The sequence below is a fragment of the Triturus cristatus genome, chromosome 7 (genome assembly GCF_964204655.1).
Source record: "Triturus cristatus chromosome 7, aTriCri1.1, whole genome shotgun sequence".
NCBI classification, from domain to species: domain Eukaryota; kingdom Metazoa; phylum Chordata; class Amphibia; order Caudata; family Salamandridae; genus Triturus; species Triturus cristatus.
In genome coordinates, this window is record NC_140590.1 from 169,346,663 (window position 1) to 169,372,632 (window position 25,970).

Sequence of the window (25,970 nt, forward strand, 5' to 3'; positions counted from 1 at the left end):
GCAAAGCCCTGCTGGGCCAAAGAAAAAATGAAGAGTAGAACCTCTGAAAGGGGGGCGGAAAGGGGATACACAGTCTTTGCTGTGCACCATGCCACAAACTTGTTCTATCTACAGGCGTATACAGTTTTGGTGGTGGGACGCCTGGCTGCCAAGATAACATAACAGACTTCAGAAGGAAGGTTGAAAGCTGTCAACTGTTGCCGCTCAATCTCCATGCAAGGAGGTGGAGGCTGGACAGGTTTGGGTGGAGGACCGTCTCATGCTGCTAATATAGGTCTATTACAGATATATTGTTACCGAAGGTAAGTATCTTGTTCTTCAGCACTCGCTCCTGACATCTTGTGACTTTGATCTGCTAGTCAAGCATTCAAAAGCTCCCAAGACTACCAAAGCATTTAATAATTCTGAGGTTGAGTAAGTGAGTAAATTGAAACAGAGTTGTACTAGCAGCATGTGCTTACCGTGTATTCAAATGGAAAGGCTGCTGAAATATACGCTGTGAAACACTGTATTTTTGTACATTACAATTTGAAGTTTCCATTCTGACCCCCATCAGAAGAATTGCAGTCATTAGAAATGTGCTTGAAATGGATGCTGTGAGTGGGTAGTTGGGAAGACAAATAAAGTGAATAAGTGCGGTACACCACGTTTTGCTGCATCCAGTATTTTTGTCCAATAACACATATCTGTGCCGGACCCCTTTGCGAACAACACTATCTGGGAAATTGTATGGTTGCTAAAGTGCCTATTATAGACCCGACAATGTTTCTCATTCTACTCACCTACTTCCCAAAACTGTACGATTTTGGCCTAGTCATGCAAGTTCATATGTCCAAGCATATTGGTCTTAACAAAGTGAGAGCAATGAATGCAAGTTTGAAGCAAGTATTAAGAAATGCATACATATGCAAAGGCATTATTATGGTCAGCAGAAGATCGACTCTCAAAACAGTACAGTACAAGCACCTCCTGCCTGGTAGTTTCACCCTCAATAATGCCATCTAGATAGTAGTAATTGGTACATGCTCCTGCGGAGGTCTAAACACAGGAAGCATGCATGCCATGGACAAATGAGGAGAAAGAACAAGAGCCACAATGGAGCCAGCAAATGGGAAGCCTATGGGTGGGCTGAAGCCCACAAAGCATATACAAATTTTTCTTCGAGACAGCACATGCACTGTTAGAGCCAAGATGTAAAAACCCTTTGCTATATCAGGCACACTTTGTAAAAAAGCATTGGCAAGGCCAGTAGGTCTAGTGTTGACTGACCACCTTTTGTCTTTGCCAGTACTTCTTTTGTTTTGTTATGGTTTTTGTAAAGCTTTATTTTTAAGGGGAATGTTCCGTTCTCCCCAATATAAATAAATACTCATTGGGTAAAGTAAAAAACATTAATTTTGCTTCACAAAACAAGGTTTGCCTTGCAATCCCTGGTAGTGAAGGTAATTTACTTTGTTTGGATCTGCTTTTACTGAAAGAGCAGAATGCTTCACTCACAGTGAAGTTAATCTATGCATTAGTACTACAGAAAGAATAAGAATTTAGCTTATGCAGTAGCTCAGTATATATTTTTCAATGTGAAAAACGTTTACGTTTACACTCACACTCACTGGATGGTGTCATCAGTGGTGCCACCAGTGATTACAAAATACAAAGAAGCATACAGCAGCAGACCAAGGTCAAGCACATTAAATCCCACCAGTTTCATATATTTTTACACAAGTGCGACTACTTTCAGGCATCCGCTGCTGAGAGATGTCAATGATAGGGAAAGTCCACAAGAAAAGAAGGTGCACTCTAAGTGAAGTCAATCAGGAGACATGCGTTATCCAAAATTCTTCTCTTTATTTACTTAGTTTGGTTAAAACCGGCACACAGCCAACGCGTTTCGTTCCCTAGTGCCACGGGAACTTCGTCAGGGCTGTAATAACCACAACATATACAACATAAATGTACATATAAAAGACACATATACATACACAATACACTACAATAAATAATATATATGACTCAAGAAGACAATACATGTGCGATGACCCAATAGGACACAAACCGAGATGTGTATGAAATACACACCATTCCTTCAGCTGACAGTAACATGATTATAAGAGTACCGCATGGAATAGATACAATGCATAAGTCATATAAGACAAAATTATACATAAAGACGTGCAATATTTAACAGAGATAGTCATACGAAACTATACAAATATCGATAAATGAAGTGGGAAACAGGAGAAACCAGAGGGACAGTGCAAGTGAGAAGGTGATACCAGAAAAAGGGGGGAGGGAAAAAGGCAAAATGAGAAAAAAGAAGAAAAAATTAAACAAATGAAAAACAATAATCTGTCAAAGAGCACAAGGCTACACGGTAACATATTCCTTATGCAAATATAACATAAAAATTGACAATAACTTAAAATAAAAACATGCCCATGAATAACCGAACACATTTGTGAAAAAGCATAAAGACCGAATAGAACAAAACAAATAAGAAATAAAGTTTCACATCCATGTATGTAACAATGGAGCAGATATAATTATAAGTGCAGATGTAGAGGTGTCATAAGGAACACCAAGGTTCACGACTACCAAGACCCAAATTCGTGAGAAAGTATCTCACCTTAATCGTAGTATAAATGGGACATGCACGATCCAAGCGCAAATCCGATTGTTATCAGGGTGTATCGTCTCCAAATTAGGATCGTCTCATACGTATGGTCCAGTCAAGTCTGGAGTAGAAACACATCAATAAAAAAGCATGTAATCAGTACCAGAGAATGGTCGAAGTGTCCTAGAGAAAAGTGACTGCCATAGGTAGGAGATAAATATATGCAATCAACTCTACAGACGTTACAACAAACAAAGGATGGACGGAATGCTGACAATGCAGACATTCTCCCCCATGGCTTGGCAGTTCGGGCTGGACTGTTCCCATGAGGCACAGGCCAGGGTCAAGACTGATTTGCATATGGTCATGTCTAAACTGGGGTGGTGTAGTGGGCAAAAGAACGATGGATTTAACCCAGATCTCTTGACTGGGGGAGAATGTCTGCATTGTCAGCATTCCGTCCATCATTTGTTTGTTGTAACGCTTTGTGCCCTAAGTGGGATGGGTATTCCCAGACGTGGGACCCGTGCTCACTACGCCACTGGAATCAAGCTATCCTGGCTGATGACGGCTGATAGCCAGAAACCGGTCCTAGGATGCTTGATTCCGGTCCAGGGAAGACATGGCTTGGCAGTTCGGGCTGGACTGTTCCCATGAGGCACAGGGTCAAGACTGATTTGCATATGGCCATGTCTAAACTGGGGTGGTGTAGTGGGCAAAAGAACGATGGATTTAACCCAGATCTCTTGACTGGGGGAGAATGTCTGCATTGTCAGCATTCCGTCCATCATTTGTTTGTTGTAACGATCAAATCTACAGAAGCATAATCTATATGCACAGATCTACAAAAATAGAGCAATGCGAAGCCAATCTACCAGCCTCGGGCAAATATTTACCCATATCTCAATTTGTCATAGTGAGGTAGAATAGATTAGTGAATAAAACCTCACCTCAAATGTAGTCCACTCTATTAAGACGTCAATATCATAATCATGGCCATGATTTCCCTGAGTTCTGAAAAGGGGCATGAGTAAAGAACACCCATCAGTGATGAGATGTATGTAAAGGTAGACCTAGAAAATGGTGCAAAAGATTGCCATAGGGAGCATCTCACCTGAACATCAAACAAAGGCTCTTAACGTGTAGAAAAACCCCCAGAGCGCACGTAATGGTCCTCTGATATAGACAAAACAACTTGTAAAGAAACGTCTTTAGAGAATATTCCTGTGAATGAAATGCGCAAAGCATATGCTAAAGAATATATAAATAAGAAAAATGATAAAGGGTGAGATGCTATCCTCACCGGTCACCATCCATCGTTAATATTCCAACCATGAGCTGTCTCACCATCGGATAGATTCAGTGTAATAAGGGAGTCTGAACATGGGGAGTCCCAGGACGCGCACTAGTCTTTAAACTTCAAGAAGTAGGCTGTCAAAGGGATAAAATATCCAAAATAAGTGTAGTGTAAGTGTTTGATAAGTTATAAAATCCTAGACAAATTACATATATACCCCAGAGAACTAAGTATAGGTTGTTTTAGTCCATTAATTCCATAGATACCAGGCAGCAGGCCAATATCAAATGACCTGTCCGGGTCGCATCACAACCTGAAAATACAAGGCTGCAATAAAGGTGAACTAAGTCATAAGGATCATGGACGTAGTGGCGCCGTATCCGCTTACCTTAATAAAATGCAAGGGTCCTAAATGGCAGGTAAACCAGCAAACCTCGCCATACACAAAATTCTCAGTACGAGGTATTCAACTATTAAGAGACGCAATTGAGCTTCAGCAATAGATTATATAAGAGGGAACAATCACACACAAGGTAACGGTGTAATATTGCACCCAACATAAAAAGCAAAAAGAAGAGTACTAAATAGTAAGTCCATGGCTCAATCACAACATGGCCTAATTCATAAAGTGTCCAATGATGATGAACAAACAGCCCTATTCTATAGCCACAAACGGGCTCAATTACAGAATTACTAAAATCGATCGTTTCGAACCTTTCAAAACACAAAAGCGGCATCCGCTCACCTATATTATAATCAGAGGTTCCTAAATAGCATATTAACCAAGGAGCCCCGTCACGTCCTGAAATGAAAACAAAGCGTGAAACACAATGGCAGCCAAAATAATATTGTCTAATAGGAGTTAACATGCATGCTGACGTGACCAGTATTTATCTATTTCCCAGCGCAAAAAGTCCCAGACGACATGGTAACCGGCATGAAGACAGTGCACGCTCCTGCGCCATTTTTTCGATCAATTTGAAGTATTCCTGAAGGCGCGAGGTGACGTCAGTTTTGTACGGCCGGAATACACCACAGTAGTGCAGATTGAAGAACCGCGAATACGGCGGCCATCATGAAATTATAGTCCAGATAGAAAGGATCATATTGTTACCGTGTAATTTTGATTCGAAAGTGATATCTAGGCGAATAATATTGTATATTTTTTTAACCAATTACCCGCTCGGATAATATATAGGACAATAGTCCTTGGCGTGCAAAAGTAAACGAGTAGTTCACCAATAAGTGATACACATAAAACTATGATTCCTTCGAGAGAAAACGAATACAATCCATCAATAGGACAGAAAGAGGGGTAAATGGTGTCCAACAAAAACACCAGAGACTGTGTTGATACTGTCATCAGATGCCGGGTTCCCATGACAAAGGTAACCTGGCAGTCAAGATACCGAAATGCTCATGAGTTAATGACCTCCATGGGGGCCATCTTGTAGTGTACTCAGAACTCAGTTTATACAGTTGATCCCATCACCAGTATTATCTGACTCATTAACGGGACAACATGTTGCCTAGAACGGATCTTGCAACCGAGTATCATATACAAAGAGGGATAAGTTGTACTGAATAATGACTTATAATCATAATAAAGGACAGAAAAGTAAAAGGACAGAGGCGGAGAAGGGACTAGCTGGTAAATTTCCAGCCACAGTTTTTACTATATCTTGAGTTGGCATGTTGTATTATTATACATACATTAAATGTAATTGCAGAGATGAAAATATGAGTTAAATAGATAAAGCAGCAGTCCCACCAAAAACAAAACTTCACAGACTATTCCCTTCTGCAGAGAAATAATGGAAAACCTTAACAGAAAATATCAGGCCACATCAGTATAAATGGCATAAAGCCCTTTATCCAAGGAAATAGTGTAGTTCTTTATCAGTAGTGTGGCCTCTCTCAGTTGCTTTAAGGCAACATATCCATTTGGCTTCCCTCTGCCTAACTAATAGTTCACAATCGCCACTCCTAGCTCCCTGGGGTACATGGTCGATACTGTGAAACCAGAAAGAATTGTCATCAGGATGCACCCTCTTATAGTGGTCGCTCACAGGGTACCGGCTATCTTTATTAAGTATAGCCCTGCGGTGTTGCTAGATGCGAACCTTCAGAGGGCGCACAGTACTACCCACATAAATTTTGTCACATTTGCAACCAAAAATGTATATAACATGTGTAGTATTGCAATTAATAAAATGGGTGATTCTGTGTGAGTTGGGGGTATTGTACGTAAAATTGGTAATTTTATTTCTACCAAACAGACAGATATTGCAGGCACCACAGGTGAAAAAACCAAGTGGTTTAGGTGGCAGCCATGTCTCGCGTTGATTCATTACATAACTAGGACACAGCGCGTCGCGCAGGGACCTACCTCTGTGATATGTCATGGAAGGTTTATCAGTTATGCTCCTGGTTAGGCCAGGGATATCACTCAAAATGCCCCAATTCTTCTTTAAAATGTTGTATATCTTGCCACTATTTAGATTGTATTGGGTGACAAAACTAACTGTTCGTTCCTTCTTATTTTCAGTTGTCGCCATGGGCTTGTTACTAACCCTGAGCGTAGTTCGCAAGTAGCACTTCGCGAAGCTACGCAAAGTGCACTTCGCACTACGCGAGCTACGCGTAGCACTTCGCGAACTGCGTAGTACCTTGTTCGCACTGTGCCACATGTCGTTTTCAATGATTGCACAGTGCGGTCAAGCAACCGGCACTGGGCAATCATTGAACATGGCATCTTGCACAGTGCGAGCTGTAGTTTTCTGCTGCTCAAGTAGATTTTTACTCGAGCGGCAGCTTTCTCAAACGCGAACAGGTAGTTTCTCATCGCGAGCGGTCGCGAGCATACGCGACCACTCGAAATGAGAAACCTGACCTCCTCGCGTTGGGAATCTCGCCGGGAGGTTTATTTTCCATGCTCGCGATCGCCAACTTGATGTTGCTGATCGCGAACAAGGAAAAAGTCTTGCAGGGATGTCATTTTGCTTGCTCGCGGTCGCCAACTTGACGTTGCGGACCGCGAGCAAGCAAAAAATGACCGCAGCACTACGCAACACTACGCTACGCGTGTTCGCACTGTGCTACGTGCAATTCGTGTAGTGCGAAGTAGCGCGAACTTCGCAAACTACGTGAGCGTAGCGTAGTGCTATGCCCAGGCTTACTTGTTACTCAGGGTGTCCTCCCGCTTAAGGTGTTGCACCTTATCTATTGCCTTGTCAATAACCTGTCTGTCATAGCCACTTTTAGGAAATCTGTCCCTAGTTTCCTGAATGTTCTTGTGATAAGTGTCTTCCTCACTGCAGTTCCTTCTTAATCTTGCCATTTCCCCATAATGGATGTTGTTAATAACTGTGCGTGAATGAGCACTATCTGCACGTAAGACAGCGTTACAAGCAGTTTCCTTTCTGTAAAGAGAGCTTTGTACGACTCCCTCTTTGACATAAAAATGTATGTCCAAGAAATTGATTTTATCTTTGTCATGAGTCATGGTGAGTTTCACATTGAAATTGTTGGAATTCAAGTAAGTGTGATAATGGTCTAACGATATGTTCGGTCCAGGGGGAGGCGCGTCTGTGCCAGGCAAACTCCCTCTCGAACTACCCCATGAAGATGCAGATGTAAGAGGGAGCGAATTTCAAACCCATGGCAGTCCCGAGTATTTGATGGAACCAGGTGGTATCGTGTAGAAAGAAGTTGTTACTTAAAATTATATCTATCATTTCTAATTGCATTTCATTGAATTCGTAGTGCTCAGCACTTTCCCTGTCCAGAAAAGATCGAACCGCAAGTATTCCAAACGCCTTACAGATACAAGTATATAGGCTTTCTACATCAAATGTAACGAATGAAAGCTCATCAGACCATTGAAGGTCCTTAAACTTGATCAGGATATCCTTACTATCCCTGATATACGAGGGAAGGTCAATGACATATTTTTGAAGTCGGAGGTCAACAAATTCCGAAATTTTTTCAGTAGGAGAGTCTATCCCTGATATTATGGGGCGGCCAGGGGGAAAGTTACCCCCCTTATGAATCTTTGGTAATATGTATATGCATGGGTATTTTGGATTTTCGAATCAAAGGTATCTGAACTCATCTTCTGACAATAAACCGATATCCCTCCACTCATTCAGTTTTACATTTATCATCAAAGTAACACCTTTGATGGGGTTGGCAGAGATCCGTTGGTAACACAGAGTATTGCTCAGTTTTCACTCAATTTCATACATATAGTCACAGTGGTTCATAACCACCACATTTCCGCCCTTGTGGGCCTCTTTTATGACAATGGTTTTGTCAGCTTTGAGTCTATTCAACGCCTACCATTCATTGGCGGTAATGTTGTGGTTAATGCGTGTTTCAGACCCACTGGATGCCTCTAATTTGTACAGATTGTTACTCACTTTGTCATAGAAAGTATCTATTCTTGGATGGTAATTATATATTGGTATAGTTTTAGATCTTGGTTTTAGATGACTGTTGATGTTACAATTTTGTTCAATACCAAAGTCTCTCAGTAAAGTGGACATATCATGTTTGCCGTCATCATCTAGAACAAGCAAAAGTTGTACATTATGAATGTCACTCACAGAGTGAGTCGTGCTATCAGAATCAACAGAGGGATTAGATATTTTAGGGATTTGAGAGCAAAAATCTTTCAGTTTCAAAGCTCTGACAAATTTATATAGATCTATGTGCACTTCGGTCAAATCCCCACCTTGCGTTGGACAAAAGTTCAAACCCTTACTGAGAATAGCCAATTCATCTTTATCCAGATTTTTATTAGACAAATTAACAATTTTCAAATCATAATCATTGTTTAAGTCATCAGATCCCATGCCATTACCAATTACATTGCCATTCGTTACTTTGTTTTCGACCCCGCATTCTGTTTGCTGGTTCAACCTCTTCCTATACCTGCCCTTTGACCTCCTGCCTCCCCTCCGAGTTTTGGTTGATCTCTTTTTTGTTGGAGTCTTCTGCTGATTCTCAATTTGGCAAGCTCCTTCTGGAAAGAAGTAGCTCCTTCTCCTAAAGGGGTCTCTGGTGGTATATTAGAGGCAATGCTGTCACCAGTGATGTCATCAGTGATGTCACTGACCATGTTATATATGAGGTCATGAGCAATGCATTGCAGGGGCATAAGTTATAGTTAGGTCAGATAACTATAACTGCTGAATTTCTATGGTTGTGTGTATGTAAAATCTGAGCCTAAATATACTTTTTTTAATCCTGTAGCTTTTCAGTGATTTTATAAGGTTTTTTTAATGCTATCTCCTAACTATAACGTCCCTGTAATCTTTGTTTTTTTAGTGATTTTCTCTGATTATTTTAATATAAACTGTGCCACAATTCCACCTACCACTTCAATTTAGTAATGTACAGTTTTCAAGTTGATAAATGCATTTTATTCTCACATTTATTCGTATTATACATTTTGAAAGTAACAATTAACACATCAAGGTAATGTAACTTATGTAGTGTTTTTATAAATGCAATACAAATGCAATACAAAAAGTTTTTTTTCTTTTTTTTAATCATATTATGGATCTGCGGATTCGCCATAAATTTTAGAAGAGAGCCCACATGGGTACTCTATGGTTACTTGTTCCTGTGACGAAATTGTGGTAGATCCGCAGATTCATGAAACCATTTAAAAACAACATAGAAATATCATATACAGGCCCTTCCTATTTTAACATTGCCATCAGAGAAAACATATCCATTCATTATTATTCCTGAGCCTTTGTAAGCATATTTATTTTATGAGTTTGGTGACTCTGCGGATCTGCTGAGAAGGCACCCTGCATCCACAGTGATGCCAGGAACACACCCAAACCTCATCTTCTGATTGGCTGCAGTAAGTCCCCACCCATGCACATTGAAAACCACACCCTAAGTCAGTCTTTTGGCTTTCAGCTCTCTTTAGAGAACACTGAAACCCAGAGCTCTATTGTGTTTTTTTGCATTCCTGCAAAACTATATTGTGGAAAAATAACAACGTCTTCTTCAGAAGAGAAAAGAGACCCCCGACTACTTGAAGATGACGAAGAACATATGCCACCGCCCAAGAAGGAGTACGAGGTATGGAAAAAAATTTCAATTCCTTTAGGCAAAGAAAGTGTTGGTGGATAAAATTGTGCATTAAAACATATGCTCATAAAAATTGTCACATGGAACACAGAAGAAGTATTCCCATGGAACTTCTTCCATGTGGAAGCATTTGAAGTAAGGACATTAGCACACTTATGACAGGAAGATGAGAGAAAGGCAGGAAGAGGACCATCATTGGCAGCAGGACCATCTGCACAACCATCAGCACCTGAGGACATGATCACTATCCTTGGACTTTCTCAAAAGCCTTGAGAGATGGTGACTCATTGTAGAAAATGTCACATGCCTGTGGCACTCAATATGTCTTCTGAGTACATGGATGCTGTTTATACCCATACCTGTTAATGGTTTTTGGTCCTCCAAATTCCAAGTTTGTTTGAAAAGATTGAATCCAATTGCTTCATCCACGTTGCCCTCCCTTATTCCTTTTACTACCTTGGTTATTTTTGTTCTAAAAAAAATATAAAACTTTTTGAAAAAATCCATGCAAATTAAGTTCTTTAGAGAAGCACTTCACTGAGTCAAAGAAAGAGCTAAATTTATGGTTTATGTTCCTATGCAATTCCATGTTTAAGTGCATACATGTATCATACCCCGCAGAAGTGAAATTAAAGTAGAACATCTGACTACTTTAATATTAACCAAGTAGAATAAACCTATAAAGTATTAAAGAAGACACTAGCAAATGTTTTGCAATGTCATCTAGAATACTAAAATGGAAATGGATGTGTACGTTTCTGTATGATTGTCTCAGTGGTTGTGTCAGTGATTGTATGGGTGTATTGTGCTTGTCTCAATGGCTCTCTGGGTATGTGAATTGTTGTCTAGGTCTATGAGTGGGTATATAAGGGGCTGTGTGGATGTGTGAATGAGTTTATAAGTGACTATAAGAAAGAGTCCATGTGAGTAGGTGTGTGCATGTTTAAATGGATGTATGAGTGACTGTATGGAAGTGTGGATTGGTGAGTAAGTGTCTGTGTGGCTGTGTCAGTACCTATGTGAGTGACAGTATGGCTGTGTTATTGGGGATGTGAATGTCTGGGTGTCTGAGTGGGTGTGTCACTGTGTATTTAGAATGTATAAAACAATAACCAGAACTGCACAATATGTCACGGTAAGTAAGCAACACTGTGCTTTGTAATCACTAAATATCTTAACCAATCATTTTATCTGTATTTGCACTAATAATCCAAATAAATAAATGCATGCTGAAAATAAGACCTTCATCATTATATATATGGTGTTAAAGGAATAAAAAAGTACCTTAAGTGAACTGCTGTGGTCTACCTCTGTGCCGTGGATACTCTGGTGGGGATTTTGCAGAGTTATCTTGAAGATATTTTCCATACTCCTTTCTCTCAATGGTCCAATCCCCCGGAACCAAAAAAGGCACGAACTCCACTTTTCTCAGTGCAATTGTGAGTTTATTTTTTCAGTGCATGGCCGCCATGACGCGTTTCGAACCTCCAAGGGTTCTTGATGATCACATATATATATATTACCTACTGGCGGCTGCCAGTAGGTAGTTATAGTTAGTACCAAGTTTCCATAGGAAGAGCATTTTTTGTTTTGCTAATAACTTTGGCATCGTTTGATGAATCTTCATGACATTTTCCAAACTAATTCTTTGTTCATATCAGCTCCTATGTTGAAAGATTGGGGGAGATTCGTCAAGGGGGGGCGAGAAAAAAGGGGGGTCTCAAAACGTGTTTTCTCCATGCAATTTCCATAGGAAACTTTAGACAAGGCTACAGGTCGAACGGGTGAACGGAATTACCCCAAATTTGGCAGGGAGAATGGCCTTGGTCTAGAAAGCACGCTTTTGTTTATTTTGTGTGAATCCGTTCAGTAGTTTTGGAGAAATATCAAAATTTACAGATATCAATATTTGGGAATTCTGCCATCTGATTGGCTGAGGCGTTACGAGCACAAGATTGCTGGTTATTGGCTGCGAACGGTTGCAAATAGGATGTGTTGGCAGCAATTTTGTGATTCCGTTGAAGCGATTAAGGGGAAAAAAGGGTGAAAAAAAGTAGGAAAGAGGAGGGTAGGAGTGCTGTGAGCTCTGTGGGGTGGTTAGGGTGTGTTATACAGGGAGTGTCAAGTGAAGTATTCACCCTTACCGGTGTGAAAGTGCTGTTTTGGCCAGAGTGAGATGGTGCTGAGGTGAGGTGCCGGTACACTCGGGGATGAAACCGTGAACTGATTGCTGTAAACTGATGTGCTCTGGGTGCTGTAGCGTACTGGTTGCTGCAGCATAGCTGTGCAAGTGGTGTTAGTATGCGTTTAGACTATAGTGCTGTGAGCTCTGTGGGGTGGTTAGTAAGGGTGGGCGGAATTTGCGAAATTCACTCTCGCAAACTATTGCGAAAATGTTAAAAATCTCCGCAAACACGTGGAAATATCGCAAAGACGCGAAAGTTTTTTTCCCGCCCATTCACGGTATTTTCTGCATGATCGCAGCTCGCCAACTTACCCATGCGGTTGCTCACTGGCACGGCCATCTTGTTTTCACTTGTCCCGCCCGCTTCGATATGACGTGCCCGCGTCCTCATGCTCTCGCTCGTGATGGAGAATGACGTGTTCGAGATCTCAAGCATCTCATACTCTTGCGGTGCATGATCGCGAGAAGAAAGACGTGATCGCGCGACAAATGACGTTAATGCGGGCGCGAACTGTCGCGTGACAGCGCAAATGGCTACCAACAATCCAACATCTCGTGGAGAACGCGACCGGATCTGGAAAACTTGTCGGCGAACGCGGGGATTCAGGTAAGGCGATCGCGCGCACGCGAGAATGTATTTTTTTACAGCGCGAGCAAGTAAAAAATTGCCGGTAAGATGCGGATTGCGAAAATTTTGACATTTTTGCGCTCTCCGCGGAACGCAAAAATGTCCAATTATCGCAATTTCTGCGAGCGGAACGGAATTTACGACCAGGCCTAGTGGTTAGGGTGTGCTATACAGGGATTGTGAAGCAAAGTATTCACCCCTACCGGTGTGAAAGTGCTGTTTTGCCCAGAGTTAGATGGTGCTGAGGAGAGGTGCTGGTACACTCAGGGATGAAACCGTGAGCTGATTGCTGTAAACTGATGTGCTCTGGGCACTGTGGCATACTGGTCGCTGTAGCATAACTGTGCAAGTGGTGTTAGTATGCGTTTAGACTATAGCGGGAGTGGGAAGCAAACTACTCACCCCTACCGGTCTGAAGACTCGAATAGAGTGTTTTAGCAAGCAGGAATAAAGAAATAATCGTGAAGAATATAATGCAGAATGTTGCGATGCCACAGAAGACAAATGGTGAAATCAGGTGTGTTTAAGAAAGTGGCTGTGTGTAATAAAGCGATGGAGTCTGCAAGTTATATAAAAAGTGTCGTTATTTAACTGCAATAAATTGACCCACTGGTGCAAGAGCTAAGGCATCCAGCTGAGGCAAACTCCAACCACTTCTGCTGTATTCAAACCTAAGCTCCTGCATCAGTCAATTCCACATTACATGTTACAGTTCCATGTGACATAAACAATAACTATTAGACATGAATGACTGTAAATTGTATAATGAAAATAAAGGTAGGATGTGATTACCACACTGTGCCAACCAGTTCCTAAACAATGCTGTGTTTTTTTATCTTGATCGCCAGCTCGTGAGCAGAGGCTGAGGATGAGCTAATTTGTGTGAAAGGGCTTCGTGGATAACAGGCAGGCAGAGAGACATGTGCATAAAGAATAGACATGGTTTCAAAATGGATGTCGGGTTTAGGCTAATTTAGCAATTAAATAGCGGATTTGCATAGGCCGTACATCACCCATCCCTTGTTACGCTGGAGACGTAAGGGGTAATGATGAAAACAGAGTTCAAATGCCTAAGCATACTTAGAAAGTTATTATATGAAAATAGTTCAATTGAAGTGTATTAAAAAAAATTATAGGAAAAAGTAAAAAAAGTTGGGAAAAATCAATCCAAGAATAAAGTGAAAGTCTTGGAGATTGCAGTCCGGAAGTTCTTCAGCGGTTTGAGATGCGTAATGTTCCAAGAGGCGATTGTTGCCATCGCGTGTGAAAAGCGAAGCAATCTAATTCATATCCTCGAAGGGACAGTAATGTACCTCGAATGTTGGAGCGGCAATTTGAATTGGCAGGCAATCTGCGATGTTGTCAAAGGTCGCACGTTGCAAGAGATCTTTTGTGGCTGCGCAGAAATCCCATTCCGCCAGGATATCTTTTTGCGTTACATCCGCCATTACTCCACTGCCCAAACAATCAAGTTCATGGTTTTCAAGATACTCCATTACCTGCTGGATATCGGGAGCGATTGTTGGGATGTTGGCAAGGCATAGATCCATTCGCCAGTCGAATGGGCAAGTTGTGCAATAAAAAGATGGTTGCACGCAGATTGCATATGGGTAAATAAATGTCATGTTGTAGCTGGCTCCGATAATAGATAGAGGCAGGCAGCCGAAAAGTTGTTCCATTTTTTCACAGTATTGATGTAGCTTCGCGTAGAGGCGTATTCTGTCCGACATGCTTGTTACCACAGGGAGCGTAGCAATTTTTAACAAGCTTAAATAGTAGTAGGATGGCCGCAAACAGAGCAAGAATTATGGGCACTTTTGCTGTTATCCCAGAGATGATCGAATGAATGAAATCTGGTATTTGAATAAAAACTGTTTGAAAGCCTGTGACAAGGCCGGAGTGGACAGTGTTAAAAAAATGTGCCAGACCTTGAGTGTCAGATGTGTTGAAAATTGTGTAACAATTCACAAAGTGTAATGGGAGGTTCGTATTTAAAAGGGACTGTATTTTACTTGAAGTTCATGCTATCTGCAGTCGATAAATTTCTTTTGCAGAAGTGAGGGACACTTCTGTTTGAAACAAAAGCGCTTTCAGTTCGCTCAGTTTACTGAAATCTGTTTTCAAAGTAGGTATTGAAGTCCAAGTTGAACTTTGGGTGTTACTTTGTGTGGGTGGGAATAGACATTGCTACAGGAAGTTACTCGGTTTGAAACAGTAAGGACATACGGTATGCCAGCTCACATTCCGTAGCAGTCCATGTTATTAAGAACCAGATAACTGCCGCTAGAAAGCTGTGTGAATGTTGGTCTGATTGTGGGAGTTGGCGTGCTTTTAAGAAAGCACGCAAGATTGGGGGCTGTATGCATAGAAGCGTTGTGCAGTTTGACATTCTTGGTTAGTAATGAATGACTGCCATTGTGGCCGTACTTTTCACCTGTGAGAAAAACTTCTGTCTTCTATTTAAGACAGCGATATGTAAACGGGAGAAACCCCTGCTCGTAAATAAACGCGCTACCTTATATAATCACATACAACATGACAAACAACATGTACACCGAGCAGACACAGCGACACTATGTACTGTGGGAACCGTGGCTAGCCATGTACACAAACCAAACTTGGCATAGCACGTCTGCCACACAATGCAGAATGTGGGGAGAGATGAGAGCAAAGTATGAGCAAAGGTGGCAAGTGATTCTCGATTATAAAAGTATACGATGCAAAGTGGTGAGGGGATGTGCCTGAGAGATTTGAGTTTGCAGAGCACAGACATGCACATGTCAAAATACACTGATGGTCTATTGAGTGAAGTGGACAGTGGACGCAACCATGATAGTACAGTCAGCAGGGAAGATTATGAAATCATAGCGCATAGGTACCCCCTCCACCCCCCAAATCTTTAGCGTAGTGGGCTGGCTCGGCGTACGCAAGGCTAGCGTATGGGTATGAATAAAAGGTACGTTTCTCTGGGTGTGGTTCTCTTCTGGAATGGCAAACGTGTCTGCCAGGTGTGAGCAGCTTACACCGCCACGAGGCTGACGCCCTGAGTGATGGTGGGTGCGTGAATAATGCTCTCAGCCTGCCGGTACCCAGAAACCGGCATGGCCGCTGCGACATAAATATGCCCCACAGTTCACCTTTCGACACCGCCGAATGTGAAAGAGGGCCCACCACGTGCCGGCGGAAGCTCATGGGCCGAGGTCTGCGAGTTGGGAAGGCTCCAGAGATCAATGCTGGCTACCGCGACACAGGCCGACAGCACCCGGCCTGAGGCCCAGCACCGTGGAGTGATCTGTATACTACTAACACAGTAGTCCAACAGGTACCAACAGTGGAACGGAGTCTTGATCACACAATGGACGACGTTAGAACTGCATCTGGCATCTGAGAGTGGAGATGAAGGTACTCCCTTCGACCAGGGGCAACCAACTCTAGGTCTCAACAGTGGAACAGTGTCTTGATCCCACAATGGAGATGTCCGATATTACTTGCTGCTTGGTTTTCACAGAACTCCCTCCGTTGAGGTGCATCGGACTCTGTGCTTCCGTAGCTAATTGCTGCACTTGATTATTGTGCTTGGTTGACTGCAGTCGCTGGAGTACACCACGGTACAGCAGGTCCGAACAGTGAAACGGGGTCTTGATTCTATGATTGAGGATGTCAGAAGTTAAAGTCTGTGGTGATTTCTGTGTACCCCCTCTGATCAGGTGCAAGCAACTCTGTGCTTCCGAATCCAACGGCACGTGGCTGTGAGGCGTTAATGACCACTGCCTCTGGCCTACACCACTGTCAGCAGGGCTCACAATTCAGATCGAGTGGTGATTGTTTAATTACAGAATCCAGTAGTCAACTAACTACAACGTCTATTGAAATATACACAATATCCTTTTAGTATACTTGCTTGAAGAACTTTTTTTTGATGAGTTATAGGTTTAGTACAATGACCAAATTCTTCTAGGTAGTGGAAAAGAACACTGATTAACAGTCTACACTGTGAACAACAGAGATCGCAATTCTAATTGTTTTGATTTACTTATTGCAGAGTTTTTTTTAATTTATGTTGTATTTTGTGAAGAGGAAGTGTGAAAAATTTTTCATGGATGACTGTACTGACTACTGCCTTCAATTCACACTGCAGACAGCAGTGTTCACAATTCAGATCGAGTCGCTATTGTAGAGGACGCAGTCCTGTAGGCAAAAGACATTGCTCCAGTGCGCTCTGTCCGCACCACGTATACGCCTCATCGCAGGCTCCGCACACGGTTTTTGTTGCTTCGCGTATGACAATCTGGGCAGCTCAAGTCAACGCCACGTGGCTGTGGGCCCTTGCTGACCGCTCTCTCTGGCCTACACTGCAGACAGCAGTGTTTACAATTCAGATCGAGTCGCTATTGCAGATGATGCAGTCCTGTAGGCAACAGACATTGGGCCCGATTCACAGAATTAACTTAAGACAAAATCCTAAACTTACTACTTTTGGTATTCACAGAATGCACTTGCTACTTTTGGTATTCACAGAATGCACTTACTACTTTTGGTATTCACAGAATGGATTTATGACTACTAACTTTACGTCCGCACTCGGGCCGGAAATTCCAGCCCGGGGGTGGAGCTTCCGGCCGGGAGGCGGAGCTTCCGGCCCGAAGGCAGAGTTTCCGGACCAGAGGCGGATCTTCTGGCCCTGAGGTGGGGATTCCGGCCGGTGGCGGAGATTTGGCCATGGCTGAAATATCCACCTCAGGGCCGGAAGCTCCGCCTCCGGGCCGGAAGCTCTGCCTCCGGGCCGGAATTTCCGGCCCAAGTGCGGACGTACAGATAGTAGTCGTAAATCCATTCTGTGAATACCAAAAGTAGTAAGTGCATTCTGTGAATACCAAAAGTAGTAAGTGCATTCTGTGATTACCAAAAGTAGTAAGTTTAGGATTTTGTCTTAAGTTAATTCTGTGAATCGGGCCCATTGTTCCTAGTACGGCCCGCCCGCAGCACGCATCATCGCTGGCTGTGCACATGCTGAATGCTTTTGATGTGGCTATCTGAGTGCACTAGAACTGATGGACCCTTTATGATACAATCTTTTTGTGTATTATTTCAGATCTGCCTGTATCTCAGTATACCACAAGTTATTGTTCTTTTACGATAAAATCTTTTGTGTATTATTTCACATCGACTGTCCCTACCTTACTGCAGCACAAACTATTGACCCTTTTATTACTGAATCTCTGTGTGTGATCCAATGATTACTGTTGTAGTTGATGCTAGCAGCAACCATTTCCTGAGGGCTGGTTTACACTCACCCCACGCACATTCAGCACAGACGTTACTGGATATGTGACCCTGGTAATAAAGAGGAGTCAAGCGCACGTGCCCGTACCCACTTCCACTATCTATCTGTGTCCGTGTGTTCATTATCCATGCATGATACTTCCCCTGAGCCGTACCACATTACATTTTGCTGTGGACAGCATATGCAACCATGTTACCTCTGGCAGTGGATAAAACTTTGGGTATGTAACTTTTAGGTGCATGGCTATCACAGGTGGAAGGCTACTTTACAGAGCATGAATATTGATGAAGATAATGGTTGCATTTGTATGTAGTGTCAGATATGTGTACACAGCAAAATGTTTTCAAAAAAGTTCTCTAAGCAGAAGAGGAGTCTCTCATCAAATGCTGTCGAGAGAATGACTAAAATGGGTGGGGTCCTCCAACTGTTACAATGGGAAATGTTATGAACCAACCAAATGCTTTTTTTTAAGCTCACATGGCAATCGCGCACCGAGCCCGCAAGGAGGCCGAATCCGACGCGATTTTGAGAAAATATATTTACCATAATATAAGTTTATTACAGTTAGAAATATATAAATGTTTAAAATATTTTAGATTATTGCTTGCTCTCATATACACTTTAAACTTATTTAGATATAGTTTTGAAAAAAATGAGGGCATGGCGTACCCGGCGCGACACCATACGTCTATGACGTAACACAGGGCCTGGCAGCATGCACTCGTCGCATACGCAACGCGCAGCGGGCGCGACACCATACGTCTATGACGTAACACAGGGCCTGGCAGCATGCACTCGTCGCATACGCAACACGCAGCGGGCGTGACCCCATACGTATATGAGGTAACACGCGGCTTGGTACTGTGTACCCGTCGCATACCAAAGTAGTAGCTGGCGCGACCACATACTTATATAATGTTACGCGGGCCGCGGTGCCACGAACCTGTCGGATACGAAATGCGCATCATTTACGAGTTTAGCAATATGGCGGATAGGATTCGCATGCTGATGGAGCTTGGTACACTACCAGTACAGGACTCCAGTTTTCTCATCCCCCGAAAAAAAAAGATGTACATACTTTTTTTTGAAGATATAAAACATTACATAATTTTTCAAATAAAAAAAAAGGATAATAGAGTTTCAAAATATTTAAAAAAAAATAGAAAAAATATGGGTTTTATGAATATTAAAATATGAAATTAACATTTAAAAAACCTTCGAAATTCACTGACAAAACCATAGGTTGTCATGAGTGATGCAATATGTGACGTCATGACCAGTGCATTGCGGGCGCGTCAGTTATAGTTAGCTCAACTAACTATAACAGGCGAATTGCTCTGGTTTTACATGAGTCAAATGTCCAACTAACTATAACGTCTGTGAAAACTATGTTTTTTTAGTGAACTTCAAAGCTTTTTAAATGCTAATTACTAACTATAACGTCTGTAAAACCTATGTTTTTTTCAGTGAATATATATATATATATATATATATATTAGTCCAAGTCTTACAAAGACATCACCCTTTGTAGCCACCATGATGTCATAAATCCTGATAATGCATCTACTGTAACTAGACTACTCCACTTTTACAACTCTGACCCTTATGAGGGTCTCAAAACGAAAGATAAGAATTTGCTAATTTCCAAGGCAATCTTTGTCTGAATTTAAGTTTGCTATAATTATAATCTATTGATCTGTTGATGTGTATGAGCAATCTTCACATTGATGGTGCCACGAGTATCTAAGTTCAAATAAGTCATTAACAGGTATGTCCTCTTCTTCTAAAACAGCAAACATCACCAATAAAAACTCCTGGGCATCCTCTTGAGTGTTTAGAGTTAACTTTACAGATCCACTACATGTATTTACACGTCTCAAATGTTTGACGCACAATGTGTATTATTTCTGTTGCTACGCATATGGTGCAACAAAACACAGTGCAGAACACAATACATTGTGTTGTTTCTCATCAATTGCATCTGTCACATGAGGCAATGCAAATAATACGTTTTGCATAGCACTTGACATCAGAGGGGTTTAACAACTGGTAACCAACAATATCTCCCTCGTTTCTAATTTTTGTATCTTAACCAGTTCCTTCTTCTTTTTCATTCCCTTCTCTGCAACAATATCACTACACTGCTTTGAAAGTTTCCACTTTGGACAGATGGAGAGTTTCTCGTAAACTAGATACTGTCCTTAATGAGGAGCATAAAGACTTCTTAATCGGTTATATTCTTTAACACAACCAGAGTCTGCATTTACTCTGCTGTCATCATATCCACTAGATACAAACCAAACAGTGTCTTAACTTGAGAAAAAGCTACGTATGACATACCTTCCTTGAGCACTATTACAGCAATATTAATAAATGCTGCAACTAAAAGTAAGCATTTTTATATATGAATAGTAACAGCATATGCTAGAGAAATTAGAAACTGTTTCCCTCAAACATATAGATCTTTCACAAGCACAAAATGTGAAGTTGATTGTCCAATTTGCTTTGTGTAGTCAATCTTATCACATTTAATCGCAAGGTATTCTACCTCATTCCTGTTAGGAAAATTTATAAAATCCACAGCTTTACCCATAGCACCATTAACCACACCTTCTTCAGCATTTAAAATTCGACACAAAATCGCTCTACAGTTTTTGCATAGACTTAAATATTGTTCCACTTCTACAGTTCGTGAAACATATTTTTCTAATGAATCCAGTTTTGTTTGTAACTTTTCATTTAGCAATACAGTGACATCCTGGTGTTTCATTTCATCTATTGCCTTTAGTTGCAGAATGTCTCCTTAACCCATCTCCAGTAATCATTGTTAAAGGTGCCCGCTCCTCCAAGGCAGGCATTAGACACACAGCATGTTTACCTTTTTGTATAAAACTGAACATTAGTTCTGCTGCTGTCTTCGTTGTTGGATAACATTTTTTTAAGAAGACAACTTTCTAGAACATGCCTTCCCTTCTTTGAAAGAACACCTACTCTAATATCTTTCAAACTTTTACCATATTCAATATCAGATGCTTGTCACATATTCCCAATTCATTGCTTGTATTTGAAATGTTACCAATATTCACATTTGTAATGCTTCCCAAATAATTCCCACATTAATCATGGAGCAGTGTTTTGAACACAGGCTGACCCTTCACAGGTGTAAGTTGCAGTAGATCTTAAAAAATAATCAAATGTTTTCCTCCAAATAGGACAAACATAATCCGTTCTGAGAACCTCTTGCATTCTGAAATGTACAAAGGCAAGCACTAAGTTTGAGACCATGCTCACCTCATCAATGATTAAAGGTTTCAACTTTTTTAACACTCTTCACACTTCATGACAAGCTTCAACGGATAACATTTGGTATTCTAGTCGGTTGTCATGTTCCACAGGCAGCATCAGAAGACGATGTAAAGTAATACCTCTGATATTGAGTGCAGCTGATCCAGTAGGTGCTGCAACCACATATGATAAATTACATTTTGTAGTCTTCTGTAAAAATGCAGTAAGAACATGTATTAAAAACATTTACCAGTACCAACCTGACTGTTGACATATAGTAGTACAGGTTAAATGTTGAACATGCACAATTTCTTGTCATGATGCAAACCATGCTTAATTGTAGCGTTCACTTCCATATATATGTCAATTTGCTCATCATTTCACTGCTAAATCAATTGTTTCCTGTCTTGCTTGCTCCATTGTAGTTTCCACCTCGTACATTGAAATAGCAGCCTCATTTTGAGCTATTGGCTGTCCAAATGGGCTCTGACTTTGAGGAGCAGAACTTTAGCTGCTTTGTGAACTCTCCTTAGCTACCTCAGCAGCAACTGTATCTTTTTGTTGAATTTCATCCTTCAACATTTTCAAGTAGTTTGGAAATACTGAGCACTCAATGCTATCCTTTGCAGCATTCAATCTCTCCTAGTAATTCTGTTTTAGAACGGCAAGTTTTAAACAGCTGAAAAAGTACCAAATAGAAAAGTTCTTTTTTTTCAGCACTGACAATCAAAAGTCGCACCTAACACCCATTACAACCAACTACTGCAAATTTACTTTCATCTACATTTTTCGTCACATTATTTCTCTATGTGTAGTTGTGTAGTACTGAAGTACTTCATATAAACAGATATTTTTAAGATGTACACTCTTTTTTGGATAGTAGGTTACCAGCATGTTTGTTTTCACAATGTGTGTACTGCCTGGCTTAAATTCGGCAAGATATTGAATTTCTGGAAAAGTCTTTAAAACTCTGTTTTTAGTTGATGTCAGGCCGAGACTCACTAAAATATTTCTTTGGACTTGGAATCTAAACTAGCAGAACTTAAAAAATCACAAAATTCATATGATCCAATTTCCCTGTGTGAGAGTATCTTCAAACTGAATCTGTACAATTTCTTTGTTCGAAACATTTCAGCTGAGATCTCTTCCCACACATCTTCCATATCTGTCTTCTCAGATTTTGTTATGTATGAAGTAAAATAACAAGCCACAGCTATAGAGTTGTCTGCCACAAATTGAATATACATATCTGCATTTCAAATTTTCAAAATGACAGCAATGTGGTCATTATTATATATTTCAAAGCCTCTGTTCTCCTGAGGGTTAGAAAACTGTTCACCCTTCCTTTTGAAATAACTGGTCTTGGAAGTCCAAAGCGACATTTTGTGTAGAATTTCCCTTTTGCTCTGTATTTCAGCTGACAGTATTTTTCAAAGATATATGATTGGAAATTCAGTACTTGCTGATTCAGGCCTTTTTCCTCAGTGTCTTTTGGAATGCTACATGTAATATAATGTTCTGTGAAAGAAAGTACATACTAGGAGTAGGTGGTAAACTGGGCTCTGCCAGTAGAGTTTGTGGAGTTTTGCCACTCCATGGAGTTTACCGATGCGCACACCCCGATTACAAAGCCAGTGAGGGAAGTACTTCTGTGTAACGCATGCACAGTACTGAGTACTCCATAAGCTTTGCTTTGTTATCCCTTCAGCATCACTGTGTGGGCTCTCTATCTTTTTCTCTAAGCAGCAACAGCTGAGCTCTTGCAGTAAATGTTACCCATGTTATCTGTAAAGGTATATGGCTCATGAAGAAAATCATCCAAAACCCCAAGTAAAGTGGTTTTCATCTTACCCGAGAATGGCACGGGCAGCATGGATTCCTGCCTAAGGTTGACATGGACTAGGGAATTACTTGACAAGGTATACAGTGAAGATTTCACTAAGAGTGTATTTTGATGTTTCAGACACCCACTACATTCAGGTGGGGAGAAAGTGAAATATAATGCAGTTACTTTACAGTTTATGTTTTTGGAGGAGCCACAAGATTTGTAGAAACACTTAAACACTAATAGTTTTAGTTGTAGCAAGGCACACATTCTTCAGTCTGCTGCTTTGTAACACCACATTGCTGCCAAGTACTCCTATGTGACTTGTGCGGGAACTTTATCCCCCCTGCTTCTGGACTATCACTATGGGACTTCGAAGCTGCCACAATTGCTTAATTGGAAATCTCCAGTTATTTCTGTGACCCGTAGATGCTTGAATTCAGCAGCAGGAGAGCATCTAGTTGCAGTCAAGTCTTCTTGATATCATCTCTCATATGTGTTGGTGGGCAACTGCTCCCCTCCTTGTGAGTGCACAGTTTGGTGGACGTACACCACTGTACCGCTCCATGTGCACGCAGCTACACCTATTTGATGTAATGCCTCACAAACTAATGGGAAACATCACTTTTGCCCGCTCTTTCCATGTGCCCCATTTACTGTAGGATTTTGGTGCAGGTCCCCGAGTCTGTCCCTGGCCACAAAATGCTCTCAGTCCCTGCGGCACAAAATGCTCTCAGGTTATGAGTGAGCCTTGAAATTCTACAGCTCCTTGCCATGCTTAAAGCTGGACTGCTGAATACTGCCCATCTTTCTCTGATTGAAAACATTTGCCCTATAGAAACAGTTAAAATGTAGGCACCTTGCACATAATTGTGCAGTAATCAAAAAAAGTTGTCACCCTGACTAAGCAGGGAATTGTGAGGGAAGAAATTAGTCGACAGAAGAAAAAAAGTACGAGTCGTGGGGCAAAATGTGTCAACACTGTTGATTGCATGAGCCAGGACGAACCTCTTACATTATACATACGAGGTCACTATGACCAAGTGATCCACATTCTCCTTGGTTCGATCCTCACGAGTGCATGAGTCTAGGTTGTTTGCCATGCATTGTCTGTAACATGCGCTGACAAGAGGGATCATACTGGCCTGGAGGAGAGGGAGTTAAACTTGATGCAGAAATCTAGATGGGAAAGTAGAGTTTGTCAGACCAGACCTTTACTAGACTTCAGACACTTCACTCTCAAGGGAATCATAAATCCCAAGGGAGCAGATTATTGAGCTGACTGAATTTGATGTCCGTTTCTTCAAAATCCAGCCTCACCCTTCATTATGTCTGACCTATGGTGTCTTACATGCTGCCACCTTCACATCCTAGATCTGTACTATAAACACATGTTCACCTATGGTTTCATGGCACTAACATATTTCTCATATTACTTTTTTAGAAAAAAGCGAGTACTTCAAAGATGTTATGTCAACAATGTTAACAAAACTTGATGAAGAGCATGTTCATTTATGGTTTTATGGTACTCTGATACTTCCCCATTGGTGGCTGGTTGCTTCTGAAATGGAGAAATTATAGTAGGGAAACAAAATCCTTCTACAGTTAAGGAATAGTGTCTAGTTTTTAAGTTCACTTTTAAACACCTCCATTCCTACTGCTTGTCTCGCTTGATCCAAAACACTGACTGCAAACTCATGCAGATCCTGATGGGTTTTAATATTAAAACATTAAATATTAATGACTCTTCTGCCAGCTTTGTTGTGGGATTTTTAGAAGTGGTCTACTACATAGCAGGTAGGCAGAACTCTGTGGAATCTCGCAGAGTTTTTATGGAACTCAGAGGAATTCTGTGGAGTCAAACTCTGTGAGTTCCGTCCACCGTTACAGATTCATCTCTGTCTGTTCCAAATGTATGTACAATTTTTACCCACAACAACATATCAATATGAGGAACACCTCTTGCTTGATACTCTTTTCCCCAAAATAAATCAATAACATCTCCAAGCAGTGGATTTGTTTTTGGTGCACATGAAGGACAGCAAAACTTGAAATCTGTCATCAAAATACCTGTGTTGGAAATGTCCCATTCAGCAGGGTCATCCCCAAACTTCTCCCATTCCTCTTCCCTCTTTTTTGTGAAATCATTTTTGTTGGCTTTAGGACTCTGGGCACCACACCACTGCTAACCAGTGCTAAAGTGCATGTGCTCTCTCCCCTAAAACATGGTAACATTGGTGTATCCACAATTGGCATATTTAATTTACTTATAAGTCCATAGCAAAGTGCACTATCTGTGCCCACGCTCTCTAAATTAAATGCTACTAGAGGGTCTGCCCACTGATGGTGCCACTCTCTTAAGTAGCCCTTCAAACCTGCCACAGGCTTCCACTGCCGATCCTATATGTGTGGTTTCACTACCATGTTGATTTGGCATTTAAAAGCCTTAAACTCCCCTTTTATTACACATAAGTTACCCCTAAAGTAAGCCCTAGGCAACCCAAAGGGCAGGGTTCTGTGTAAGTAAAAGGAAGGGCATATACTTTTTACTTTTACATGTCCTGGTAGAGGCCTACCTTTCTCATTAGTTGACGTTGGGGAATACTTAATACATCTATTAAGTATAATTCCTGTTTGAGAAGAAGTGTGGTAGTCATGTTTGGTACCTATGAATTTATAATGATAAATCTTTTTTAATGGTAAAGTCGAATTTATCATTACAAGTTTGAAAATTACACTTTTAG

At 41.2% G+C, this 25,970-nt stretch overlaps 1 protein-coding gene and 1 long non-coding RNA gene across 5 annotated transcripts in view; one reads left to right on the plus strand and one right to left on the minus strand.

Moving 5' to 3' along the window:
• LOC146809137 (IgGFc-binding protein-like) overlaps positions 1-25,970 on the plus strand; it is a gene marked incomplete at its 5' end in the record, with an annotated part of 458,615 nt that overhangs the window by 231,769 nt on the left and 200,876 nt on the right. The window lies entirely within an intron of this gene.
• LOC146809139 (uncharacterized) lies at positions 1,594-4,873 on the minus strand. 4 transcript variants are annotated; one of them, XR_014966334.1, is made up of 4 exons: positions 3,726-4,873; positions 3,562-3,625; positions 2,624-2,732; positions 1,594-1,921 (listed from the first exon to the last, which is right to left on the minus strand). It is a non-coding gene; the product is annotated as an uncharacterized LOC146809139 (long non-coding RNA). The 4 variants fall into 4 exon arrangements; XR_014966335.1 differs by lacking the exon at positions 1,594-1,921 and having other exon boundaries at positions 1,928-2,732; positions 3,726-4,042; positions 4,654-4,873; XR_014966333.1 differs by lacking the exon at positions 1,594-1,921 and adding an exon at positions 1,928-2,201.